Here is a 7,766-nt window from a genome sequence, read left to right as displayed (position 1 = left end):
GTCTTCAAGAAATATCACATCTCGGCTTCTGATGATTTTCTTGTCAACCGGATCCCACAATCTATAACCAAATTCTTCATCACCATAACCGACGAATATACACTGTTTGGATTTACTATCAAGCTTGGACCTCTCATCTCTTGGAACGTGAACAAAACATCTGCAACCAAAAACTCTCAAATGACGGTAAGAGACATCTTTCCATGTCCACACTCTATTTGGGACATCACCATGAAGTGGAATAGAAGGAGAAAGATTGATCAAATCCACTGATGTTTTCATTGTTTCACCCCAAAAGATTTCGATAATTTTGCATGAGAGAGCATACATCTGATTATGTCATTAATCGTACGATTCATTCTCTCTACAACACCATTATGTTGAGGTATTTTTGGAACTGTTTTCTCAAACCTGATTTCATGTTCTCTACAATACTCTTCAAATGGACCTTTGTATTCGCCACCGTTATATGATCGAACACATTTCAATTTCCTTCCCTTTTCTCTTTCAACACTTGCATGAAAATGCTTGAAGACTCCAAATATCTGGTCTTTAGATTTCAAAGGAAATGCCCACATTTTTCTAGAGTGGTCGTCAATAAAAGTAACAAAATATGATGCACCACCAAGAGATTTACTATCCATCATACAAACATCAGTATGAACTAAATCAAGGATATTTTGCCTCCTATGAGGACCAGTATTATGAAAAGAAACTCTATGTTGTTTTCCAGCAAAACAATGAGTGCAAGTTTTTAGAGACGTACCTTTCACAGGAAGAAAGTTTTTCTTCGCAAGTATGTTGAGTCCTTTCTCACTCAAGTGACCAAGGCGCATATGCCATAAATCAGAAGATGCATCTTCAATTGCATTCACTTCTTCCTTGCATAGCTTCGTAGGCATCCTATAGAGAGAAGTGGAACTTTGCTCCTTTGCAACCACTAGGGACCCTTTAGTGATTTTACATATACCACCACCACCAAAGAAAGTGTGATAACCATCAATATCCAAGGCTTTCACCGAAATCAAATTGAGACGAATATCAGGAACGTGTCTAATATTCTTCAATTGAAGCTTGCAACCAATCCCAGTTTCAACCCAAACATCTCCCATACCGATAATTTTACATACTCCTTCATCTCCCATTTTTACCATGCCAAAATCACCAGCACTGTAAGATGAGAAGAAATCACGCCTAGGAGTAACATGATATGAGGCACCCGAATCAATAATCCAAGTTGAATCCTGACATGCAAGGTTTATGGAATTATCATCACAAACAATGTAGACATTATTAACAGATGCAACTGCTGTTGTATCTTTATCATTTTTCTTCTCTTTGTCTTCATCTTTTTCCCTTGATTGATCTCTATTAAGGAACCTGCAATTTCTTTTTATGTGACCCGTTTTGCCACAATGATAGCATATTACTTCTTTTCTAGTTCTCGACTTGCTTCTTGACTTGCTACGACTTTCAGAGTTGTCGCGTCTTTGGAAGTTTCTAGATTGACTTCTCCCCCGTGATTTTGTAACTAGTGTTTCTGACTTTGAGCAAGAACCAATCAAACCACGTTCCTTTCTTCGAGCTTCTTCATTCGACATGCTCTCTTTAACTGTTGACGTTTTCAAGTTTCCACTTAGAGTTGAATTGGTCAACGTCACAACAAGGACTTCCCAATTATCATGCAAGGAACTCAACAATAACAACACTTGTAACTCATCATCTAATTTAATTTCTGCAGTTGTCAATTGATTCACTGTATTCTGAAAAATACTCATATGCTCTGCCATTGAATCCTTATCTTTGTATTTCATATTCACTAGCTTCTAAATCAAGAATGCTTTATTTTGTACATTCTTTCGTTCATACAACTCTTTTAATTTTTTCTACATCTTGTTAGCATCTATTTCAGTTTCAACATGTGGATACACACTAAGATCCAACCACTGCCTGATCAACGCCACTGCCTTTGTATTCATCTTCTTCCAGTCAGCGTCAGATTGATCTGCGGGTTTAGCAGTGTCACCCTTAATAGGATCATACAAATCTTTACTGAATAATATGTCTTCCATGAGAGTCTTCCAAAGTGTATAATTAGAATAGTTGAGTTTAATCATATTGGGACCTTTATTTTCCTCCTCCATTTAAATGCACAAATCAAATAGCCGAGCTCTGATACCACTTTGTTGAGAAAAAACCCAGAGATAATTAGCGATAATTATCTCAATAATGCGGAATATTTTTTCTCCACCTGTGCAGATAAATGACCAAACAGAAAATACAATTCTAGAGCAAAAATAATTGGCAGAAAATTAAAAATGAGACAAACGCAATTTTTAACGTGGAAAACTTTCTTCAAATTGAGAGAATAGAAACCACGGGACCTAGTCCAGTAAAACTTCTACTATAATAATTAATTGGTACACCAGAGTATTCCTAATAATAACAGGGAACATCAATCAACAATAACAACCTTATAACAACATTCCACTAAAGTGGGTATGCCAAAGTTACTTTGAAAGAAGATAAAACTATTCAAATTGTATATTAAAATAAGAAACTCAGTGGTAGAAATAACATACTAAGTTTGTAGACCAAACGGAGCAAGTTTGCTACACACATGTTACCACCACCGGAACCAAACCCTTATTTTTCTTCTCTGGCAGCCGTTCTCTTTCGTTATACTAATTCTTAGAATTTCTAAATCCCTTTTATTTCCTTCACGTGGGTCTAGCCCAATAATACCCTTTTTTTCATTTTTTTTTTCAATAATAATAATACTAATACTAATAAAACTAGTGGGTTCCACTGGGGGAGTGAACCCACCCAACAAATCTCCCCCTCATGACTCAAGTGGGAAGGTACTGCTCAATCATGTCAGCTTTCTTTCTACAGCATATCATCTTTGACACATGCAATGTCTTCGTCATCATATCTGAACTATTCTCATCAGTATGAATCTTCTCAATTAAAAATGACTTCATTTCCAGTGCATCTCGTATCCAATGATACCGCACTTCAGTATGCTTCGACTTTGCATGAAAAAGTCGAATTCTTGCTGAGATGGATCGCACTCTGACTGTCACAGAATAACACAAACTTATCTTGCTTGAGGCCTAACTCATGTAGAAATTTATTCATCTACAAGAGTTCTTTGGAAGCTTCAGTGGTTGCAATGTACTCAGCTTTAGTAGTAGACAAAGCAACACACTTTTGTAGTCTTAATTGCCAAAAAAATATTATCTAGCATAATTATTTTGAAAGAAAATATATGAAAAAACTATAAAAAGGTGTATTATTGACAACCGTAGGGGGTGTCAATAATAGCCTTATATGATATTAGAAATCACGTGATCACATATATGTATATCATCTCATATGTAAAAGTAAGCTTTAGAGCTTTAAAGAGAGAAAAACTTAATAGTTTTCATACTAATAAAAGATAAAAAAAATAAACAATACAATGATATTACTATTTATATAGTTGGTGAATACTGATAGTCTAACTAATTTTAATTATAACTAATCAATTATTGGAAGCTACTAACATAAAATTATTTTCCTAAATAACCTATTGTTATTCTTAATCGTCCTCCTCACATTTAGAATGGGTTAATTTGCCAATCAGAGTTTGGATTACAATTATTCTAAATTTTAACATATGAAAAATGCTATTAGAAAATAGACTACGGAATTAAAAGCTCCAAAAAAGCAATACAAAATTCGGGTCGTTATTTCAAAGACGCTTTGAGAGCCTATTAGTGGTTTCATTGACTTCGATCAAATCAATTTATGCAATGAATTTATCGGATCATCTCTTTCAACATCTCTAAATTTAACATAGACTAACTATTTACCTTTCATTCCTAGCAAAAAAAACTATTTATCTATAATATACATGGTTGTCATTTTCTGTCTTATGAAAATTTTATCCTTGCCTCCATAAAATGTCCAAAAAATTAAATTTGCACCTAGGGATAAGAATAGGCTAAGCCGTCCGTCAGGGGCCTATGGTCTGGCCTACTTATGATCTGGCCTGACCTGACATATTTAATAAAAAGGCTAGGCTTAGACCATTTTTAAAGCCTATTTATTTAAATAGGCCATGCTCAAGCTTATAAAAAAGCCTATTAGGCCTGACAGGTCGGCCTATATATATTTTATTATTTATTAATATTATTATATTAATAATATTATTTCCTATTTTAAATTCTATCAATTAAGCAATTACTCAGTACGCATTCCATATTCAGTAGTTGTTCCATATTCGGTGGCATTCCATATTTGGTAGTCATTTCATATTTGGTAGTTGTTCAATTAATCAATCACTCAGCAGTCTTCCATATTTGTTTAAGAGGTAATAATGAGTGTGTTTGTTTCAAAAAAAAATCTATTATTTGACACAAAAAATTATTTTTTATGGTTTAAAGGATGTTTGTTTCATATTTTTTAAAAATTATTTTAAATAGGCTTTAAAATAGGCTTCCAAGCCTGGCCATACTTTTAAAAATGTCAGGCCAGACCGAAAAAAAGCTTATGATAGGCCGTGGGCCAGACTTAGGCCTAAAAAATAAATCGTAGGTCAGTCTCAGGCCTTTCAAAGCCTGGTCTGGCCTAACATATTCCCACCCCTATTTGCACCTTACTTTTTTTGAATAAAACTAAAAAAATTTCCTATCTCACGATATTCTAAATGTGGTACAATATTGTTAATTTTTTTTTTCAATGTTTCAAAAATCTTCTCTCCAATTTTTAAATTTTTTGTTTTTTTTTTAAAAAAATACGTAAAAGAAGTGGTTTAAGGATAATGTGGAGTAGGGATATAAATGTGAAGATAGGGATAAAATTTTTAACCTTATGTTTCTTGCAACTTACCGCTGTGTTTAAACTGAAATAGATCAGGGTTTTTGGGTCTAGCATTTGAAAGTATTTTTTGAACTTTAAGCTTTTGCCTTTGTACAATAAATATATGAATTAATGCATACCACAAATCGTATTAATTTATTGGTAAATGTACAAAAACATATAAAATACATAAACAATTTAAATCAAAATTATACAAAGAAAAAAATAAAATATATAAATACAGCAGGGCAATATAAAAAAATAAAATGTTAGATATGATAGAGGATGAAATTCTATTAATAGCATGACCACTAGTAAGAACTGCTTCTCCCCAAAACTCACTTGAAACTGAAGTGGACAACAAAAGAGAACGAGCAGTCTCTATATTATGACGGTGTTTCCTTTCAGCAACTCCATTTTGCTGAGGAGTATAAGTACAAGATGTTTGGTGGAGAGTGCCATCATAAGCAAGTAATTCAAAAAAATTATTAGAGGTATATTCACCACCTAAATCACAACGAAAGCACTTTATAACAGAATTATGTTGTGTTTTGACCATTGCACGAAACATATGATAAATATCAAAAAACTCAGACCGATTTTTCATAAGATAAACCCAACAATAACGAGTGTAATCATTAAAAAACGAAACATAATATCTAGATCCACCTTTGATGAGAACCAGTGATGGACCCCAAACATCAGAGTGAACTGAATCAAAATGGCGCATATGAAACGGAAACACTTTTACTAAATGGTAAAGCTGGAGATTTACAAGTTTACAACCACAACAATCTGAGATATTACAGGTTTGTAACTTTCCTAAGGCTCCAGTAAAAGCCAAATATTTTAATCTAGAAGCAGAAACACGTCCAAGGCGAGAATGCCATAAATAAAAACTAGAAGATAAGGAATTCAAATGAAAACTAGATAATAAGTCAGCAGTAGTTGTTGAGGCTACAGTATCTGGGAGTCGCAGGTCATCCAAAACATAAAGTCCCCCATGTCTATGGTATGTCCCAGTCAGCCTCTCGGAATATGGATCCAGCACACAACAAGAAGTGGAAGAAAACATAATTGAATAACTGAGATCGCATATTTGACTAACAGAAGCAAGACTCAAAGTAAGATTAGGAATATAATAAACATCAGAAAGAGACATGTTAGGTGTGGAGACAGAACCAACGCCTACTAGTGGCATAGGAGTGCCATCAGCAGTAATAACCAACGAAGACGAGACAGGTTTCACAGATACAAAAGATTTATCATCGCATGTCATATTATGAGAATCAAGAATCCATATGGAAGGAGATATAGCTGACATATCAGAGGAGTTCAAACCTTTAGAAGAGGTGGCAAACATGGCATGTGATTGAGTGGCAAGAAGTTTTTGAAGTTGTTCTGCAATATCAGATATTTGGAAAGCAGTCTCATATTAGTATACAGAACCAGAACTAGAGCCAATGGTAGGAGGAGCATAAGCAACAACATTGGACGACGGCCCCCTAAAATTCTTCTTACAGGCTCTCCCCAATTTTGGACAATGTGCTTTCTAACGTGTGAAGAGAATCATCCTTAGCACCAACCATAACAAACACAATCACAATCACTGATTTCTCCCCCTTCAGACGTTGTTTCGCCGATCCAACCGTTGAAGACGAAGACTTGAATGTTGCGAACCTGCTGTCCAAAAATCAGCCCGATCAAACGGTTAACGAATGCAAAATCGATGTTTTTGTGAGACTGATTTAACAAAATCGGAAATAGGGTTACTCTTCTCTTTTCTCTTTTGGTGGTTGCCTTTCTTATCAAAATTGTTTATCTCTTCTTTATAGTATATCCCAAAATCAACCAAAGCTCTTTGATACCATGTTAACAATGAAAAGAGGAAGAAAGGAGACAACCACTCTAAGGTTTCATAACATAGAATGAATTAAACTTGATTTAATAGGGTTACAATGAGTATATATACAAAAGAATAGAAATGTCTAAAATACCCTTATACTAATATATAATAACATTATCTAACAGATATTTTGTTTCTTCTTGACACTAGTAATAATAAGAGGAATTTATAATTGATAGTTCCCACACCTTAATTATATTTAAATTGGTAAATTTATAATTTTATAGGTGCATTTTGATAAATAAATACATTTAAATTAATTAATTTAAAAATGTATTTTAAAGATTTTTAAAAATATAGGAGATGAGATAAGAAGCAAGATGTAGGTGACTTTTATTTATTTATTCAATTTTGATATTTTAAAAAAACATAACTATCAGCCCACAAGCTAGCATACAAGCTAAATATGGGTTACCTTTTTAAACCAACAATTAATAAGAGCTACGTAAGTTTTAGGATCTATGAGTCGAAAAAAATTTATACTAGTATCTGGTTACATTAGAAAATAAAGAAAAACGCGGAAGTAATATTTGCAATTTATGGTGGGATTTTTTCACTTTGTTAAGATTATTATAGGTATATATAATATTAATTAGTGGTACACTTGCTAAAAAAATAATTAATCTTGAATTAAAAACATAAAATTACTTACAATTTGATATTTTTATTATTAAAATAACATTTTTCTTATTCACTTATTAAAGTAACATTAATCATGAAATATACGTTATAATTAGGGGTGGAAATCGACTAGTTCGACTGAGATGGGCCTACGTCATATTTAAGTTAGACCAGACTTTTCTTCTAAATAGATAAGACCAATACTTAAAAAAAAAATATATTTAGTTAAAAAAAGTCAGGCTACATGTCACGTAATATGTTTTTAAACTTATTAAGGCGACCTATTTAAATAATTGAAGCCTTCTTTTGAAATTTTTGTTAGATATTTAACTTTAAATAATTTATGCTTATTAACTTTCTTTTGTTTTTCACATAGTTAAATGTATTGTTTTTC

This window comes from Cicer arietinum, chromosome 6 (assembly GCF_000331145.2).
Source record: "Cicer arietinum cultivar CDC Frontier isolate Library 1 chromosome 6, Cicar.CDCFrontier_v2.0, whole genome shotgun sequence".
Lineage (NCBI taxonomy): Eukaryota > Viridiplantae > Streptophyta > Magnoliopsida > Fabales > Fabaceae > Cicer > Cicer arietinum.
The sequence above is the reverse complement of the archived record's forward strand: the minus strand, read 5'-3'. Positions refer to the sequence as shown.